The following is a 21858-nucleotide window of genomic DNA, read 5'->3' as shown; positions in this document are numbered from 1 at the left end:
AAATAATGAACTTTATCACAATATGCTAATATTTTGAGAAGGACCTGTAAAGGCTTTGTATGACTTGATATGAGTTGAGATGTCAGCACCATTAGTTCTGTGGTACACATTTCAGGAAATTTGGTTGGTGTGAAAAGTAAAAACAAATGACTAATGGTTCCAATGTTGTCGGAGTCTGGGAGTTTTCATGTATTGTTTTTGCCTGCTGCTAACTCTTACTCATCACTAGATGACGCCAAGCTCCTCCGGTATGAAGGGTAGCAGGTGTTTCCCATTTCCATCAGCCTTGAGGAGTATAAGAAGGTGGAGCTGTCAGCACTCCAGTGCCTGAGTGTGCCAAGCTATGAAATCAGAGTCTCTAGTCAAAGTTTCTTACCTTTTGTGTGCTCTTTTCTAGGAAACTTGAAGTCCTGGTCTGTAGTTCCTGTCACTCTCTGTTCTGGCTCCAAGTCCTCAGTTTGGATCTTGCCACAGCCAAAGTATTCAAGCCTCAGGAGAAACCCATTTTGGATTAAGCCCCAGCTGACAGCTAAAGACTTTCATCCCCAGGCTAGCGAAACCTGCTCACCCTCCACCAACTGACTAATCCTCACCACGTAACTTTGTCTCTGAAACCAATATCTGGATAAACTTAACTATCAAATACTCACCTGCAACCTCGCCAGAGCATTCACCGCCTCCTTGGAAAAACTTCCCGGTTCCGCAGCAGCATCAGGTCAATCCTCCCAGACTCCACATCACTCTCCACTCCAACCACCTCTTCATCTAACAGTAAGCAAAAAGCCCCAATCTAGTTTACAGAAATTTCCTTCAGACTACAGAATTTTTACCTTTTCTCCTTCTCCGTACAGTGCTGTGCCTCCAGTCCCAGTCCCAGTTCCACATTTCATTCCTGAACAATAATAAAACTTGTTTAACTTTTCTCCTGCCTCCTGACTGTCTATCTGCATGTGGGTCAAATCAGTGAAGAAAACAATGACAAAGATATGTTTTTGTTTTTAATTTGATACGGGAACAAAGTGTGTTGGGGGGGTGATTGGGGGCAACATAGCAATCCTGTATAGTAGGCAGGTACAGCACAGTTTACTTAAACAAGTAGATTTAGCACATGACTCCCACCCTCTGCCCCAGTCCCATTTCCTGCAGGTGCAAAAAAGTCTTTGTTCATTTTACTATAAATGAGTTCAATTAGATGTACAATTATCTGTTATCACATTTGGACTGCTGAAACACACATTTTAATGTTTTTGTTTTTCTTATTTGCTTTCACACTGTTTGTTGGACATCTCCATCACATATTCAAGGTTTATTTTTAAAGAGGATATTTTCTAATTTCCAATTCATGTGTAAGGTATTTATTTAAATAAGAAATACATATATAAGGGGGAAATACAGTAGTTGATGTGATGGCTGGCTTTAGTTGCTTAAGGTGTTTGATGCATGGCAGATCTTATGGTTTGTGAAACCCAGTTTAAATTTTTGTCACTGTGTTTGAAGTCAAGAGACAACTTGAAAAACATGGCATATGATATAAAAGGAAATCTTACTGATTTAAATTGTATTAGAAGAAATTAAATTGTGTCCTTCACTGATTAGAATGGTAGAATAAATCAAATAGATCCACTAATCCATCTCAAAATCCACCTTTACACCCATGTTTCTCTTGTAAGAGCTTGCAAAGGTGAGAGGTCCAGAAAGGAAACCCAGACATCCCTCTTTCCAGTGATATTATCCAGTTCCTCCTAAGAGATTCCAAGTTGTTCCTAGGCCAGAGGAGAGTAAAGGAGAGACATAGTTCCTCCGGTAAGCTCAGGGTCAGTCCCTGGGTCTCCTTGTAGGACTTGTCTATCCCTTCTTTCAGAGATTTGTATGCAAATCTCTGAAAAAAAGGTGTATAGGAGACCTCCTGATCATATGAACCAGCTCAGCTTACTCCTTTTTATGTAGAGGAGTAGTTGCTCTTCTTCAATCTCCTCCTCACATCACAGAGGAAGTTTTTTTTCACCTGGTTCCTGGATCTCATTCATTCTTTCTTGATCTACAGTACATCTCATACTCAGATGATAATTGGAACATATGGAAAGATAGAACAGAGCCTCACCTTTCAATCTGGCCTTTTCTTCACCGTGGTAGACTGTAGCTAACCAATAATGCAGACTAACCCCTGATCTATTCATTTGTCTCCAAAAACGTTCAGACCATAACATAAAACCCTGAGGTCATCAAATCAGTGATGGGTTTCTTCACAACTACACCATAAACCATCAAAACAAAAACAGCAAAATTAGAAATAAGAATTGCCAGATTTAAGAAAATAGTTCTCAGTTGGGTAGCACTAAAAAAATACACCCCGTTCTTTCCCAGGAAGTGAAAGTTCTAAAACTTATTTTGTAGTTTACAGACTTTTGAGGAATTAGCTGGTTACTTTTCTAAAACTTACCAGGTTCTTGAATGGAACTTACCGGCCATATTCCTGGAACTTACTACTAAGTCTGTGAAACTCACCACCTTTGGATCTTTGCAGAACCTACGAGGCACCTTCCAGAACTTTTCAGAAGCCTACTTGGTACTTGTTGAGTTACAAGCTAGCCCTGGAGAAATTCCAGAACAGTAACCTCTAAGTTCTGGGAAAGTATATGATATGCTTTGGGAAAGTATCTTGTAAGTTCTTGGAAAGATAAGATTTTAAAAAGAATCAGGCAAATACCTGGAAATGAACCCCTACGTTCTGGGAAAGTATTGGGTAAGCCATACCAAACTTTTGTTTCAAATTGTAAATAATGATATTGAGTTTACTGTCTTAATGAAGTCTGAAACTCAGCAGCGAAAGGAATCAGGAATATTAATGGCACCTGAACGACCTGAAGGAAATGTAGGTCTTTACTGTTACACCATTCATGATGCTGTAAGGAAGGATATCAACTGTGTATTTTCTGACTAATTAAAGAGATGTATACTACTTATTCTACTTTAAAAAGTGTTACTGAGAAAAGAATAAAGTGTATAAATGAAGCCTGAGTTGGTAACTGTAACCAGGTCTTCCACACAGTGAGTCATGAAGATTAATACATCTTTCACTGCAGGCAAGTTTTATATGTCCAGAGAAGAGTGACTTGAGAAGGACTGTTCAGTCTCACACTGGATTCCAGCACCTTCTGCCGCAGAGGGGAGCCAGATGACATGTACGCAATCATAAAACATGAGACAATAAAATTGAACACTAAAATATCCATTTTCCTCCTTTGTCTGTACAGGGTCATGGAGGGAGCTGGAGGGGATAAGACAATACTTTCAGAAGAGATGCAGAGGTGAAGCTGAGGGAAATATATGACATTCAAATGAGTTAAAAAGTTTTTGTTTTTTTTCCATAGGTTTGATTTGTTATTTCCCTCCACCCTAAACTGCCCCTTACCCGCTGACCCACAACCACACGGAACATTTCCACATCCTCCATGGCTGCAGCCAGGGTCACACCGCTGGACTACAGTAGATGTGTTGTGGTCCTGCACCATGCAGCTCTGTGATACACTTCAGCTTGTCTCCAGGCTGAAGAGGAGCTGGAGAAAGCTCAGTTCAGAGCAAATCTGCAATAAAGTATTTGCTGTACTAATCAGTTGATCTCTCCTGCTGCTTAACACTCAGCTTCCACATCGCTGTGTCACTGAGTTGTTCAAGGCTAATTGTTTCTGACTGATGCACTTCGCAATAAGAGCTGTGTAGAACAGAAGATTAGGACAGGGTTCAAAAACGTGTACACTTCATCAACAGGAGAGTCCATGGTTTCCATGCTAAAATGATGCAGGCGGTTTTATGAAACTGCACTGGTATTTACCATCCTGCTCAGCAAGTTCATCATTTGAGAATCATCAAAACATGTCTGAAATGCACACATCTTATCAATGTCAAAATGTAACAAAGTGGGACTTTCAGAAAGTATTTCTGTCATTTTAGTATCAGTCAAATATTTATTCAGTATCAATCAGTTGATTGAGTCCCAACATCAGATGTCAAGTTAAAACTGACACCTGACAACATTTTATGTCCACACTAACTTTTTTTAATGTGCTTCTCTTTTAATCTTTGTAATGTTTCATATTATTTCACCTTTGCTTTTGCTCTGCAAAGCACTTAGAGTTGCACAAGCTAAGCTGAGACACATTCAGTGGGTCTTAAAAGGGCACACACCCCAGTCAACTTGCAGATTTTTGAGAGGTAAAAAAACTAGACCCTAATAAATCATTTCAATATTTTCACCTGCTTTAATTTGACACACATCCTGTACAATTTAACTGAAAAACAATGTGATAGGAAGAAAGCATGAGAAATAAAAAACACTGCAATACCCTGGTTGCATAGGTTTGCCTTTGCTTAAACTACAACCTTATTTCATGCAACTTTTGATCCAATTTTAAAATTCAGTCTTCACACGTAACACTCATTATATCAAATCTAGGAAACCTAAAATAAATGTCAACTGACCAAGTTGGATTTTTCCAACATTTGCTTTCTCTGGTTTAAGCCAAAGTTTGAAGAGATTATTCAGAGATTTCACTGGCAAAGGTACCAGTCCGGGTACAAAAAAACCAAAGCATTATGTATACATATAATGACACAGTGAATACTGTTACTAATAAAATGAGAAAATATTACACAGAGATATTACAAAAACTAGAGTCTAGTTAGGCTGCCAAGAGGCTGGCAGCAATACTGATGGAGCTCCATTAATTTCTACTAAGCACTGGTGCTCTTGATGTAATAAAAATCTGCTGTTTTTCCTGCATTGTGGTTTCAGACAGAAACAAAAGAAAACCATACATTCAGGTCTAAAATATTCAAAAAGCCTGTGGGAGAACGTGGCCTAATCAAACCAAATTTGAATGTCAGTCAGTCATTTTCTATACTGCTTCTTCCATAGTGGGTCATCAGGAAGCTGGTGCCTATCTCCAGCAGTCTATAGGCAGGAGGCAGGGTACACCCTGGACTGGATGCCAGTCCATTGCAGAGCACCACACAAACAAACAACCATACACACACTCATTCACACACCTAAGGGCAATTTAGAGAGACCAATTAACCTAACAGGCATGTCTTTGGACTGTGGGAGGAAGCTGGAGTACCAGGAGAGAACCCACGCATGCAAGGGGAGAACATGCAAACTCCAGACTGGGAGTCAAACCCAGGACCTTCTTGCTGCAAGGCAACAGTGCTACCAACTGTACTACTGTGCAGCCCCCAAATTTGAATGTTGTAGTCATAATTCTGAAAAGATACTGTATGTTCGGCACAAAAAGAATCTTGGATCACCACCAAAGGATCACCACAACACAGCCTAAACGAGGTGGTGGAGCATTGTGACCTGGGATTGCTTTCCTTCAGAAGGAAATTTTCTTTTCTCAAGGTGGATGTAAAAGGCAGTTCAAAATACCAGTTAGTTTAGTCAAAAGGTATCCAAAGAGCTACTCAGGGGCCATTTGCAGCACCTGGACTGATTCTGAACTTGTGTTAGGTAATTATGCTTTGGCTTCCTTTTTAATTTCATAGCAAAAAGTACTACAAATATTCAGTGAATTTTACTTAAAAACAGACCTGGGTGCCCCCAAATCTGCATTTAATTGAAATATTAAATTTGGCTAAATATAGCAAACATTGTTAATGAGAAAAGGGTACAGTTGATCTTGTTGTTGTTGCTGAGAATGCACAAGAAGTTTAAAATCAGTCGACCTCTGCCAAACAATTTGGAAACTGTGTGCCTATCGCCTAAAATAGCAAATTTGAGGGATTAATAGATCTTTTGCAAGTTAGAGCAGGTAAATATTGCAAAGTCAGGGTTGGTGCTGATTAACATCCTACCAAAAGGATCCTTTTGTTTCATTGTGGTTTGTTTTAATGTCATTTTAGGATTTATGTTTGATATTTTATCTTGCTATGCTGTTTTACTCTCTTTTAAACTGTTTTATGTTGTTAGGCCCATCTGATGATGTGCATTGCAAATTAGCAAAGGCTATAAATGTTATAGCATTCAATATTTCTTTATACTTAACACTTGTCTCCATGTTAATAAACAATAAAAAAGAAGGAAGACTCAATGCTGTTTTTGAATTAAAAGATGATTTAATAAAGTATTAGTTTAAGGGTGTGCACACTTATGCAACCAGGTGTTACACATTTTTTATTGTTTGCATTTTTGCCTAATGGACATGCTTGTTTCTCAGTTGTATTGTTCAGGATGAGTAACATTTAGGATTAAAAAAGGTTTTAAAATGTTTTTTTTATGGTCTCATCTTTTACGTAATGTAGCCATTTGAGAGCCACTGTAACTATCAACAGCACTGTGGCCTTTTACTGACTCTCTTCAGTGATTGTTGGTTGAAAAACCCTGCATCAAAGACAAGCTAAGGAACAAGTGAAGTTGTGTGACTGAACTCATTTCTCCTGCATGTCCCTGGATGAGTTCAACAGACGACTGGAGGTTTGTGTTTGAAAAGACGTTGGCAGGAACTGAAGCAGAAACAGAGGAAGTGACAACGTCTGCCAGAAACTGGGATGCATGAAATCTTTAATTAAAGCTCAAGTCTCAATCAGCACAACCAGTGCCAGCTAAATAATTCTCCCTTTATTAGGACACCCAAACTTGGGTCTGTCTCTGGAAGAGTTGCCAGAAAAGCTTTTTTGCTGCTCATGTGTGAAATGAACAGAATGATGCAATGTCTCGTAAACACTTGCATAAATTCAGAGTAGATATCACAGCACAGCAGCAGCTCTAGCTCCATTATATTTCATGCAGGATCTTTGTGTTTCCTGCTGCAGGAAAATTTAAATCATGTATTTTTTCTGTTTGTCTGATATGATTCCCAGAATGAGAAAGATGTACAGAGATGTTTGCAGGCTTAGATTCCTCCTGATAAATAAATGTATTGTTAGGTCAAATGGAAATAAAATACATTGGTGACAAAAACAATATTGAAATTTATTAGAACAGCTTAAAACTTTAAGAAACTATCTGAACAAAACGTAATATTATTTCTTATATAGCACCTTATTTCAGTACCATTCTTTCTAAGATGGAAAACAGTCTGTCCATTCTCTGTGCCCTCATGTCCTCCCTGATCAACTCCATCATCTCTGTCCCTCTTTCTTTTCTGACCCCTTCCTGCTGGCTCACTGTCTTCCTTCTCTGTCTGGTTGACCACCGCTCCGCTTGGCCCTGGATTGTCCTCAGGGATGGAGGCGATTAGGACAGGAGGTGTTGTGGAAGACCTCTGACCCAACACCTCATCCATAAGGACAAACCAGGGCCAAGTAGCAGCAGTGAGCTTTTCACTGACTCCCTCTCCTGACCTGGATACTTACAGTTACACTTAAAGTTAGTAGGAAGAAAAAAAGAGTTGACTAAACAGAAAAACCAATAAGACTTTTAGAAATATTTTTTATTTGTGTGTGACATGAGAACTTCTGAACAAACTTTATATTTCTTTTTCATATTGTCCCACTTTTTTTTTGGCCTGCAAGGGGTTGACCTTCCCCTGTTGGACCATCTTCTCCAGAATTGTCCTCAACAAACAAAAGGAAAGAGGGAAAACCAAAAGAAGTATGTTAATCACTGGATGTATATCTATGAAAATTAGAAAGATAGGAGTTTTTGAAACTGGACAGAAACTGACAGCAAAGAATGTTATTATTGTACCTCCAAGCCACGGTGGCTGAGTTTTTAGCTCCAGTAAAAAGGTGGTGGTTCTCACCCCTGAGCTTCATAAACTGGCCCGTCTGCTCCTTTGTCCCTAAACAATAAAAACAACAAAACAAAACATCTTGCTTAATTAATATCAGTGTAAAAAAGCCTTTTTTAATTTTCCATTTGTCTTAATTTGCGGAACATTAAATAATTTCTATGCAAATGCCTAAAACAAGCTCTTTCAAACTTTTAACTTCTTTACTGAGATTTGCTTGCATTTGAAAGTGTATTTCTCTTCAGCTGTACCTGGTATCATGAATTATAATGCTACCTGAATTATAAATATACTTTTAAAAACACATATAGCACATTTCTTCATCAAAAATGAATATTTAAAAGCGTATTTATTCTCAATCACACTCTCCAGCGATACGGTAAGATTACATAAAATTGTCTATTTATTCAGGTTAACTTTAATATCACCTGTAATGTCAAATCGACTTACATGAACAAATGACACAATACATTAAAATAATACTAACATAAACTGTTAGAAATCACTGTTTAACGTTCAATGTGATAACTGGCAGCAGGAGCTCAGTGCCGATAGTCCGGTCAGATCTCTACCGGGCTAGCTCGCCCCACCACCGGTAGGACTAGCGAAGCAAACTGGCAGTTAATACGGTGGGAGTGGAAAACTCCGAACAAGTCGGAGCACGTTTGAAATTAAGTGATGTCTTGATAAATCAAGCAGATTTTTCACGTCTACACAGTTATATTCCCGTGCTAAAAACATTGTAAAAGTTCATTTGTGTCACAGAAAGTGTAATTTTTCACAGTTTACTCACAGCTTTTGCCAGTGTGGTCGGCCATGGCTGCCCCTGTTTGACCAAACCGCTTCGACCCGCAATTAATCATAGGAAAAGATGGACCGCAAAGGATACTCACAACGCATCCTTCAAATCGGGCAAAAGAAGGACACATTTGTCGGCAGCATCTGACAGACCTTACGCGCCGCGCTGTGATGTAATCAGCCCACAAGTACGGACTTGGAAGGATCCAGCCCCTGAATTGGGACACACCCTCGGCCTGCACATGGATCCTCCTCCTTCATATATTGACCAATAGTAGAGGAGCTGGAGAGAAGAAGGCAGCCCTCCTCATTTGCATAATGAAGCAGAAATGCATACGGTAAAGGAAAAAGAGAGACGAGGAAATGTCAAAAGAACAAAGGCATGTGTACGGAAAAGGAAAAACAAAATATATACATTTCTGCTTTTATTTTTAATTTTGTCAGGATCGGTCCTCCATATATTTGTGATAAATATCAACTATCAGTCCAAGGTTTTGTTTTTTGCTTTGTTTTTAAGATTTTACCACAGAATGTTTATCTTAGAGCTAGATGATGCCACACGCTCCAGATTTTGTAATTAAACTACTTTCATTATTTTACATTCATTTCATCCCAATCTCCTCTGGAGATCAGCTTTCAGTCAGCTTCTCTTGCTGTTTTAGGTTTCTCTTAAAAACACATTTATTTCACAGTGTGAGTTGTCTATTTCTATCTCCGTTTTTATTTTAGTTTTTCAGTCTTTGTAGTATGTTTTATCTCTGCTTTTATTATTTCTTCTATTTTATTACTAATTATATCTTGGCTTAAATTATTTTAAACCAAGATATAATTAGTAATTAATTTTTACATCTAGAGTTCAGAAATTCTGATTACAAATGAAACAAATTAATGGAGATGTTCTGCAGCAAATTTCCTATGCTAAAATACTCAGTATGAGTTTTTTACTGAAGCTTTTAAAATAAAACTAGGACATACTCTTTAAAATAAAAACCTAACTCAATTATTACAAAGTTGTGTTTCAAATTCCTAATGGGCTTAAAAGAAGAAAGCAGAGTTATGTTTGAATATCAGGCAGAAGCACCTTTCTTCTGAAGGTTTTCAGTTTTAATCAGCAGCCAAGGCATACAGAAGATAATAAAGAACATACTCTTGTACAGATTCCCTGTTCTGATTTATAGAAAATCCATGAGATGATCTGAAACATGCTTCCTGCATAGTAAAGCTTCTCTCTGCGGTTTTGGCCAGGCTGGAGGAATAGTATGTTTGAGTGATGACAGCTCATCACTCAGTTCTGCTCTCAGGTCAGCTCTGACTTAGACCAAAACTTATACTACTTTAATAGATATTGTTTTCATTCTGTATTTTCTTAGACGGCTTTCCACCGGCTTTTCCGGTTAATATGTGGAAGTGTGTGTTGGCCTGGAGGCTGCAGCTGAGCCCTGCCAACATACACTCTCTCACCACTCAGGATCTTTCAATTGGCCTCCATAAATCAGAGCAGAGAGCAGCCAATATCCTGGTATTCTACACTCTGGATCTCTCGGACTGTATTTCTGTGGGTTCCTATTTGTTCACTTCATCTTGTAGGTCCTGAGTGGGTGAGTATTCTGCAAGAGCTGCCAGGGTTGTGTTTTATTGTTTCCATTTAATATTATGTGGTCGTCTTCTGCCTGAAACCGGCAGAAAAAAGGCTTAATGACATGTTCTGACCCCTAATCAAACCTTAAATTAATACAGGGAGGATATTCAAAACACACACAGTTGCCTGAACTGTCTAATATCTGCAGTATTTCAGCAGATTAGGAGAACAAACATTAACTTGCAGCTGATTTTAGGTGCTGCAGAAAGTTTTTAAGACTTTGCCACAATGCTATTTTCATGTTGTAGTTCTTTTCTGATTTAACTTTCTGCAGCTCATCATCAAAGCAGTTTTAACTGATAACAAGTAAAGAAATGCTGCTTTGTATGTGCAGCAAAAAAGGGCCCAACCAACAGCAAGCTACCCTGCAGAGAATAAGTCTGTTTCAAAATATGTCCTCTAAATACAGAAATATATGCAGCAGCAGCTGCTGCAAAACTCTCAGCCCTACAGTTCCTGTTGTGTATCAGGAGTGTCTCCTATCATTTCAGCCTGAGGTTGTTCATCTTGGCCCATAATTTGTGGAGTTGTTACAGACCGAATCTGAGGATGTTTGTCTAGGTGAAAGTTTAACAAAATAGCCAAGGGCTTAAGGGATTAATATAAGCAGGAATGTATAATTTTATACTTTCATACTCAATAGTACAATCCCCCCCGAGTCATTTAAAAGTAATGCACTTCACATTTGTAGTGCTGTTTCCAATCTAGCCTTAGGTGTACACAATCATAACAGTTCCATGCTGTCCTTATGTTTTAAACAAAGATGAAGCCAGAATACAGAAACTGTAGGATTTAAGAGGGAAAAGATTAACCAGGGACTGCTGATCATCAACTCATCATCAGTGTTCAGTTAACATCCATAAAACCAGATGTTTTGGTTGTATGTTAACAATGCCTGGATGGAATTACATTAGTAAAGGACATAGAGAATTGGCTGTTGCTGTCCATCAATGTGGGCATGTGTTACAATGCTAATACCAGAGTATTTGAAGTCATCATTATTCAAAGAGAAAGATTCCTCACTACTTGAAAACATGAAGAGAGCTTGTAATATTTGAAGGGAAAACACTCCAGAAAACTTCCCCCATGGTCAGACCATTCAATGCTTTGAGAAAGTACAAAAAAAAACCAACACTTCTGGCCTCAGTTCACATGTGGCAGCATGATTTGGAATGAACCACATTCTGGAACGTTGTCCATTGGGCAGATGAGGCAAAATTATTGATGTTTGGCCATAATGCAAAGCACCGTATTTGGAGAAAACGGCATACCATAAACCCCTTATATCAACTGTGAAGCAGAGCTTGTCTCGGAGCCACAAAACATTGCCACCTTGCAATGATTGAGTCTACCACAAACTCCTCAGTATACCAAAGTATTCTGGAGTTGAATGTGAGGCCATTTGTCTGATAGCTGAAAACTGTCCCTAACCTGGGCCATCAATAGGAAAATGATCCCAAACTCAGCAAAAAATCTATAACAGAATGGCTGAAACAAAAAGAATCAAGGGGCTGCAATGGCTTAGTTAAAGTCCAGAGATTAAAATCCCTGGTAGGATTTGAATTTATTTAGAGTTTCAAATGTTTTAAATGATGTGTGTTTTTTTATATCAAGTACATGCTAAATTCAGGAAAGATTGCTCATTAAAATGTAACACACAAATGTAGGTATTTAGTAAATTACATGATATAACTCCAAGGTGGTGGCAAAGTGCTTCAGAACTGAAAAAAAATCAGCTCAGGTTTAATCTTTGATTTTCTGTATATAATATGTTAGACAGAAATGGAAACAACCAGTTATCATCTGTAGGGAGCAGTTCACCAACACAGAAACATTACCGAACCTTTGGAAAACTGAGTGTTTAAATATAAACTGTATCTTTTACTTAAACCTATTCAAGAGATGTACATTATCGCATCTAAGTTTCCAATAAAATGAACCTAAAAGTACCAAAAATGTAAAAGAAAAAAAAAAAACATGCCAAAAACAAGAAATTGTTAAAATGAATATATGAAAACCCACACATGTTCAGTGGATACGCTTCTTTTTCATGAGAGGTTCTTCTGAAAGGCGTGCAATATTTATGAATAGACAAAGTGCTGCCTCTCTCTGCTGCAGCCAGGTCTGTGTTGGAAAATACCTTTCTGTTATTCTCACCTCTGACCTTCTTCCTTCATCTGACCTCCTCTCAAATACAGTACTACTTTCTCTTCCACCTCCTCACCAGGCACCATAAAGCTTGTTTCACATAGTGTTATCCTGTGGGAATTTAAAAACAATAAGTAGAAAGCGATGACAAGAGCAGAGCAGCATTTCCATCCAAATCGCTTCTCTTCGCTCAGTCCTGCTGCATCTCCCACAAGCAAACAAGCAGGAACAATTGATTCCTAAAGAAACACTGGACCCAAGAGTCCTGACCCTCAACCAGTCATTGTGAAAAATCCTGTGTATATCCTCTCAGCACATAGAATTGTCTGTGGCAGAAAAGCGTATTGCATAATTATTCAGAGCAAAGTGAAATGTAAGAACTGTGGCACTACTAAGACTGAATCTTTTGAGTTATCCCAAAAATCTGTCAGCATAGCTGATGTGGAAATGAGATTGAGTTTTCAACAGTATTAAATACATTGGAAGGGAATGTGTAGGCATTATTTTCATAAGCCATCATGTCATCCCACATTCCTAAAATAATAGACAACTACACACCACTGTGACAGGGGTGTTTTAATAGACCAACTCAAATAACTCCATTGACCATCTCAAAAACTCTGCAAAGGAAAAGAAAATCAGGTCCAGTGTTTCAAGGCCAGGACGAAAGCCAGATAGTTCTTCTTAAAACCAATGTTTCTTATCTTTAGGTCCTTATCCGCCAAACGTGAAATAATCTGTGATAAGCAAGCCACACTGAGTTACAGTTTCAGCTCCACAAAGTCCAGAGCATTTACCATCTCCATGCAAATCTCATCCTCTTGAGAAGATGCTTAAGAACAGGTTGTTGGTTGACCCTCTGGATTTATTGGTGCTTAACATTTTACATTTACCCTCACATCTGGGCATTTGCTCGAGTAAAAGAAGAAAATCCTGGATGCAAGTGGTTGCACTGTAGTGAGCTTGCACTGTTGGATGGCGGTGCTCTATAATGATAAGGTTAGGACTTCCATCATCTGGAAAGATGGGTCTTGGAATAGAACTGATACTTCTCCACACTGAAAAGTGTTAGTTGGATGAGGTGGTTCATCTGATCAAGATTCCATAGTACAGTGTTTCTGAGAGTAATGTTACAAAGAATCACCTCAAAAAACATCAGTCAGCGTAAACTCGCCATTTTTAAGGTAGTGGTTGAAAGAATTGCAATATTAACTCAGAAGGAGGACATAATTAAATGTGCCAATAGTGTTTGGTTTATCACTGTGACACAAGCTGCGCTATCAGATGCTCACTAATACAACATCTCCAACTGAAGCCAGAACATCAGAAAAGGGTTATACAAGATTCTGCCTTGTCAACATGTACAACCCCAATTGCAATGAACTGTGTACAATGTAAATCGCTAACGGCTGAGGCTTGGCATTATGTTGAAATAAACAGGGCGTCTCTGAAAAAGATGTTGCTTGTATTCCCGCATATGTCGCTCCAAAACCTTTATGTACCATTCAGCATTAATGCCTTCACAGATGTGCAAGTTAGCCATGCCACAAGTACCAACACACCCCCACACCATCACAGACGCTGGCTTTTGAACTTTGCTCTGATAACGATCCAGATAGTCCTTTTTCTCTTTGGCCCGGAGGACACGACATCCATGTTTTCCAAACTCAATTTGAAATATGGACTCGTCAGACCACAGCGCACTTTCCCATTTTGCATCAGTCCATCTCAGATGAGCTCAGGCCCAAAGACGTCGGCAGCGTTTCTGGGTGTTGATGAAATTCCATAAATTCCTTATAATTGTACGTTGAGGAATGTTGTTCTTAAACTGTTGGACTAATTGTTCAAGCAGTTGTTCACAAAGTGGTGAACCTCACCCATCCTTGCTTGTGAACGACTGAGGCTTTCAGGGATGGTTCTTTTGTACCCAATCATGACACTCTCCTGTTTTCCAATTAACCTGTTCACCTGTCCCAACAGGTGTTTTGAGCATTCCCTTAAGTTTCCCTGTCTTTTGTTGTCTCTGTCCCAGCTTTTATGGAAGGTGTTGCAAGCATTAAATTCAAAATGACCTAATATTTGCAAAAAAAGTTTATCTGTTTAAAAATTAAGTGTCTTGTCTCTGTAGTGTTTTTAATTGCATATACTGTAGGTTGAACAAGATTAGCAAATTATTTTATTCTCTTCTTTTTTATATTTTACACTATGTCCCATCTTCATTGAATTTGGGTTTATACAAGAATATAATGTGTATGTCTTGACTTTATTTAAATGATCACATTGCATAAATTAGTGTCACCTCATTTCATCAGGAGGGATTTGTTTCTTTCTCAAAGTGGCTGTCCATGTGTATCTGGCATTGTGCTGCAATTATTTTACTTATCAAAATCCTTTGCAATGTGTGCCTTTGTTAATTTATTTCTCCACTATTGGTCGGAATGGATGGCCATCCAGCCTTGAATGACAGAAGACCAGATTATCAGTGCTCAACTAGAAACACCATTCAAGAAGGGTAATTCATTTGACTCTTCTTGGTGTTGGATATCAGTCAGTCAGCCTGCCGTGGTTTGTGTGTGTGCACACAAACAGCTGTTTAAATTCAGTTTAAACTGGGAGATAATCTTGCTGGACAGTAAGTTGGCCTGAACTGCAACAAGTGTAAGAAACAAATTGCAAAAATTGTGGTTGAGCTCATAATTTGTGGTTACTGACCAGATGGAATGAGGCCTTTTGAGCTATGAAATTAAAGTAAAGAGTTAGGTGACAGCTGAATCGAGAGCCTATGCTAAAAAAAAGTCTTTATACTCTCGAATCTTGTCAAACAGGATGCCATGAATAGACTGATGTTTGAAAAAGGGCTTTTAAGACCCACGGAACCTCCCCATTTAACAATTCTAGTCTAATGTGACAAATTCATCCTACAAGGTATGATATCTGATATTTTCAAACAGATTCACCTTTTGTACAGAGACTTAAAAAAAAAGAATACTAGGAACCCCCAATAATCTAGCATGCAGATTCTATATGTAGGAAGGGAAAAGTTCCTAAAACTAAAAGTTCTATTTGTTAAAAAAAAACAAATCTGAAAGTTCTGCATGAAAAGGCACTTTTATGCAACAAACAAGGTCAAATAAACAACAAGCAAGCTTCTGTGAGAGCTGAAGTATATATCCACCAGGGAGGCTGATTAGGGAAGTGGCTGCAGGTGAGGTCAAGAGGTTCAGAGCAGGTGGTGACATTGTTATCATTGAGGGCAGAAGTGTCAGGGAAGCTCAGGACAAATGCAGAATAAAAAGGTAGAACAGAAAAAAACAAAAAAAACAGACATGAAGTCCTGAAAGACAAAACCAAAATTCTAAAAAAACAAAAAATGTAATCAATCCTCTTTTTGTTTGGTGGTTTCCTCAGCAGGGATTGTTACTGTCATAAAACTAAAATCTTTCCTCCCCAGTTCAAAACACTATATATATATGCAAACTAAAGTGTTAATTATTTTAATGAAAGGTATTTCTAAGTTCATGTCTGGGTTTTTTCTCCAGGATTCTGTGTTTGGTAGGATGCCTCCACATGCTCAGTATGTTTTATGTCAGCACCTGAATCTCTTCATTGTTCTTCATGATTCTTTCAATCGTTGCCCTGTTGTAATTTTGTTTTCCTCACACATATGTGATGTGCTTGTTCAGGAGAGACTCCTTTCTGTTTTTTGGTCCTCTAGGGAGGTTTCAGGGCCTGGCACCATGGGGGTTGTTGAGGGGTGTTGCTCCATCAAAGATTAAATTAACAGGAATATCCACTTACAAAACTAGTACCCTTTTATTAAATATATGAATACATAAATGGCAAATGAGCGCATCCAATAGTGGCATTAACTTTTGGGTGAACGTTTTATTTAAAAATCCTGTTTGTTACATGATGAACTTGAACAGAGCACAGCTCTCCCTGGAGTGAATAAATGGTGCTTGATGAGGTAGTGAAGGAGAGTTACACAAAGAGAAACATGTAGGAAAAGCATTAGCTTCTTTTTGCGGAAGAATTGAAACATGTACCCCCAAAGTCAAGAACGGCTGTTGTGTGTCTCCATGCATGTTCACAGTTCAGGCTACACGTTTATTTGTCTCTGTGGGGACCTGTTATTGGTTATGTGTGCCTTTCATCTCACTTTGATCATAGCAATATAAATATAAATTATATATTACTTGTTAAGTAGAGCTGCAGCTACAATAATTTTTGTAATGAAGTATTCTACTATTCTGGCTATTAATCGAGTAGTTGGAAAAAAATTGGCACATTGTGCAGATTTATCGTTTAACTACTTAAGCTTATTTTGTGAGAAATTGAAATACATGAAAGAGAAAATGCAAATGCCTTTTATTGCTTAAAATGCAATAACATTTATTTAGTGTACACATGAACATTTGTAGCAAAGGATGCAGCTAAAACAAATAGTTCTAACATTGAAATATCAAAAGCTCAGCCCTTGTCACGATGTGGTTTTGAGTCAGACCAGATGCAGACAAGAGCTGGGCAGCAACATGTTGTATAAGGTATTCAGCTTTATTTCCAGAGATTTTCCAAAGAAACCAATCAAGGCACTGCAGATACAAACAAAATTCCAGATGTAAAAACTTACAAGAATGGTTCTGCAGGAACATGGAAAAACTCAGCACAAATACATGGGTAGAGAACAGGAGGAACCAGCGATGAACATAGACACCACACCAACTAATATACTGGGGAAAGACAAAGGCAGGTAATCAAGGGAACTGAGAACAGGTGCGACAAGGAGGCAGGGACGCAGAAGGAAGAGGTGATACAAATACAAAGGTTGAGGAAAGTGAAAGGAATAAACAAACAGAAAACACAAACTAAGTAAGAGCATAAAGAAGAGGAGGAAATAAAGAACTAGAATAACTATGAACTAAAGTAAACAGAGAAACTAGAGGGAAACATAGAAACAAAAACAATAACCTAAGAAATAAACAAGAGCCCATAAGAATCTAAGTTACAAAATAAACAAATGTAAACAATAACTAAAGCTGGAATAAGAACTAATACCTAACCATAACTAAACACAGAGATACTAAATAAGAATCCAAGGGTGAATAATAATAATAATAATAATAATAATACAAAAAAGCAACAACAAAATGAACTAAGAGTTAGAGGAACACAATACACACAAGGAGATGGTAGAGGGAGGAAAAGAAACAAATAAACATGATGCAAAAACCAAAATAGAAACATCTAGACAAAATAAACCCTCACAAGACACCAAAACCAAAGTCCAAATTGTCACACCGTGACAGCCCTTTCTGGGTGACCTAATATAAGCACAGTCAAGTGCTAGCTTTCTCTGTAGTGAAAGCTATTAGATACATATCACATATGAAAATGGCACAATTTACATTTTTTTGGAGGTGAAAAGATCAGAATTGGACTGCCATTGAAGACTTGCTATTATGGAATCCTAATTTAGGTACTGACATAAAACATACCAAGCATGTGGAGGCATCCTACCAAACACTGAATCCTGGAGAAACGCCCTGCACTGTGCTTTCTTTTCTGTTAGGTTTAAAGTGATCCCCCACATTTGAATCTTTTCATCATTTTTCTCTGCACTTCTTTTTGACCCTCACCACCCCCCTCCACAACTGATAACAGCACTTGGCATCCACACATCAGCAGTGTAGGTTATCTTTAGCGGAGGTGAGAGCATTGTGCAACACAAATAACCACCTGGCAGGAACACAGTGCACTGAATAGTTAATCACAATTTAAAGAAGCTTCCAGGGAGATGATTTGTCTGAAGGATTACAATTAGAGTCTTGTGATTATTATTATGATTATTCATTAATTTGTCTTCTATACTGCTTATTCCATAGTAGGTCACGGGGAAGCTGGTGCCTATCTCCAGCAGTCTACGGGCAAGACAGAGACATACAGGTCCAACAACAGTGCACACCATTCATACCTAAGGGCAATTTAGAGAGACCAATTAACTCAACAGTCAGGTTTTTGGACTGTGGGAGGAAGCCAGAGTACCTGGTGAGAACCCACGCATGCACAGGGAGAACATGCAAACTCCATGCAGAAAGACCCCGGGCCAGGAGTCGAACCGAGGACCTTCTTGCTGCAAGGCAACAGTGCTACCAACTGTGCCACCACTTATTATGATTATATCATTTGATATTTAGTTAAATAATAATTCAGCCTGTTAGGCGTTGTCCTGTGAATACCAGCCCAATAAGGCGGTGGTATTGGGACAATAGAGAGAAGGGTGAATCAAGCTCTGGCATTACTGAACAACAAAACTCTGCACACACATAGAGTAAATACACACTTACACTTAAAATACAATAATTTATATTTTTAACACAAAGAATTCAACTCAAAGTCAAACATATTTCAATCAACATTAGAACTAAACTGGGACACTTCAACTAAAACTACTAAGCAAAATGAAATTAGAAGAAAAACCAATGAACTATATACAAATGAGGATCAAGGGAATTGATGCAAATGATTAAAAACCATGACCATTTTGTTCATGTTTGGAACCAAGGATTCTCTTGAGAACCCTGGAAATGAGGTTAAGTTAGTCTTAGTCTTAGAACTAACTTAGAGCATTAATTGGTATACCTTCAAACCACCATTCACAATGCTTCATCAGATAAAACATTATTTTAATAAAATATTATTTTAAAGAATGATTTTCTGAATACAAAACACCCTTCTGGATGACTAATTATCAATGGATTTTTATTAGCTGTCTTTATTTAGTACAATAATATTTAAGAAAATATTATTTTCAGTGGGAACCAACAACCTTTCTGGATAAATGATTCTTAATGATGTTTAATTAGCTCTCAAATTTATTAAAATAATATTTACTGAAATATTATTTATGAGATTGGAAACTAATTACTAATTGTTTGACTTTAAGGCAGCTTATAGCTTCCTTAAAGTCAAACATGTACCTTTGAAATACCCGTAATCGAAGGTAGAAGTTACTTCAAAGATTTAATGTTCTTTCCTCATGGTACTAGCTATTTAGCAAATTGCACCAGTCCATCCTGTAGCAAAAGACCAACACATGGTGCTAACACCCCCATAATTCACAGTTTGGATGGGGTTCTCATGCTTGTAGGCTTCCCCCTTTTTCCTCCAACACCTCAATTTCTGTTTCATTAGCCCACAACACATATCTCTAAAAAATAGGGTTTTTCTTTCCTGATTGAATTTGAAAACAGGAATCTGGGTTTTTGTGCTGCATTTAGCAAAAAGAAATAATTTTGAAAATCCTAACTGACCTTCAACAGAAAAAGTGTGTCTGATTTAATGTCAGTGGGAAAGAAGGTTTGTGTCTTTTAATGCAGTGAATGAAAATATCTGATTCAACTATATAAGAAACCACATTTATTTCAAATTCATCCACATGAAAAAAGGTTCATGCCTGCAAGGCTGTGAGTGCTATGCAATAGTAGAAATGATATGCCTATTGACTCCTGACATCATGATTTTTGTTTTTCACAAGGGCATGATGAATAAGCAAGAACTAGTTCATGTTCACGGTGTAACATTTTCTTCAGAATGTTTGGTTATCTGCCTGTACCACAAAAGCAGGATTTGTGGAATTTTGATATAACGTCACGTTCAGTTTGCAGGTTTCAGTATCGCTGTTTTACTTCTTACCAAGGTTTGTCATCATGGTAGTTAATTTATACACTGTTTATCTGGTCATACTGACAATGGTGACTTTAAACTACATCCACACTCGCCCAGATGTACTCACAAATGCAGGGTTAAGTGCAGTTTCAGGGGCACACCGACATGTGACAGAGAAGGAATATTGACTCTGATTTTGAAACTACTAATAGCCCCTGATTTGATTAACATAAAAACACTGCCTTTCAATCTATCACTACCCTGACAAAATGAAAAAAACTGAAACTGGTTGAGCGTGAGCGATCTCCTTTTTTTTCTCCCAAAACATTTATTTCATCAGAAAGTCTTTTCTAGAGCAGAAGTGACATTTATGATTCTCAAAGTCAAATGAAGATTATAAAACTAATGTTGTGTTTCATAATTAAAGTACTTACCTCTGAAAAGATATCCTCCTTATTATCTGAAGTGTACAATTCCCCATTATCTTTGTAGGTCATTTACTAGAAAGAGGATTTAAAACACTCAGGATTTGTTGCACAGAGAATAAGACCGAAACTTTCTGATGTACTAAAGGAGACACCAGCAGCATTTTATGACAAATATTTATGTTTTTTACCACCATTTCCTCCTGCCACCTCATTTTGTTACTTTGATTTGTCCTCTTATTCTTACTGCACCTGGTGTACTTGAAGGTTCACTAATCCAGTCGGTTAACAACCCGCTTCGAAGTACAATTTAAGTCCAATCTTCAAAGATTGGACTTAAATTGTACTTTGAAGTGGATCTTTTGAAAACCCAGATATGTTCAACCTGCTTCATGATACATCTTTTAGAGTCATTTAAGCTTCAGTCAGGACTATGCAACATTTTTCTGACATCTGGGTTCTTTTATAATCCATTTGAAAGAGAGGAGCAACCATTATTCTGCCATCAGACGAAGAAGAATATCAAGTCCAACCCTCCAGTACATAATGACATCACATATTGGTTTTACGCCTTGAGTACAGCTGTTTGGAGCATCAGTCAGTATTTAGAGGTGAAGTGAGAAAGAGGAAGACAGACAGCTGGATCTGCCGATGAACTGAGAGATGTGCAAGGAAAACTGTTGTCGACACGGCAGCGGCTTATTCAGAGCGAGGTGATAATATCAGACTGTTGCATAAAAAAAGGCAACCAAAGACATCTGTATTTTACCTGCTTTCATTCAGATCAGATTGTGTTACCAGGACTGCTATCTCCTGCAAACTAGTCTGTGTCTTTATCATACCAACATCATAAATATTGAAGTTATACTAACAACAAATATTATTATAATATAATAATATTCCCACTAATATGGTAAAATTGCAGAGTGCATGCAGAAAACACCTGTACAGATGTGAGCCTAATGATGAAATTACCAAAAAAAAGGATTTGTTTACCCCAAAACATTTAATCTAAAACATAAAGAAAGTTGAAAGCAACCTTCAGTAAGTCTCTGCAGGAAACTGCTTTGATGCCTGCTGACGATGGAAACATGATGCAAACCATGATCTGCCCGGGAGCTGATGAAGACCAGATCTAACAAAGAATTTATGTTGGAGTGGAAGACATGATGAAATCTAATTTAAATTCACTGGGGTGCAATGTGTGGAATGATGAAGCTTCAACAGACTCTGACTTTGTGTTTTTCTGATACTAATCATCAAGTTATATACACTGCTCAAACAAATAAAGGAAACACTTAAACAACACAATATAACTCCAAGTAAATCAAACTTCTGTTAAATCAAACTGTCAACTTAGGAAGCAACACTGTTTGACAATCAATTTCACAGCTGTTGTACAAATGGAATAGACAACAGGGGGAAATCTTTGGCGATTAGCAAGACACACTCAATA

General features: G+C 37.9%; 1 long non-coding RNA gene across 1 annotated transcript; it reads left to right on the top strand.

Annotated features, from left to right (window-relative positions):
* Positions 1-349: 349 nt before the first annotated feature.
* LOC124884894 lies at positions 350-922 on the top strand. Its single transcript, XR_007042541.1, has 2 exons — positions 350-771; positions 852-922. It is a non-coding gene; the product is annotated as an uncharacterized LOC124884894 (long non-coding RNA).
* The last annotated feature ends 20936 nt before the right edge of the window (positions 923-21858 follow it).

This window comes from Girardinichthys multiradiatus, chromosome 19, assembly GCF_021462225.1.
Source record: "Girardinichthys multiradiatus isolate DD_20200921_A chromosome 19, DD_fGirMul_XY1, whole genome shotgun sequence".
Taxonomy (NCBI): domain Eukaryota; kingdom Metazoa; phylum Chordata; class Actinopteri; order Cyprinodontiformes; family Goodeidae; genus Girardinichthys; species Girardinichthys multiradiatus.
This window is presented reverse-complemented; position numbering and strand designations above follow the sequence as displayed.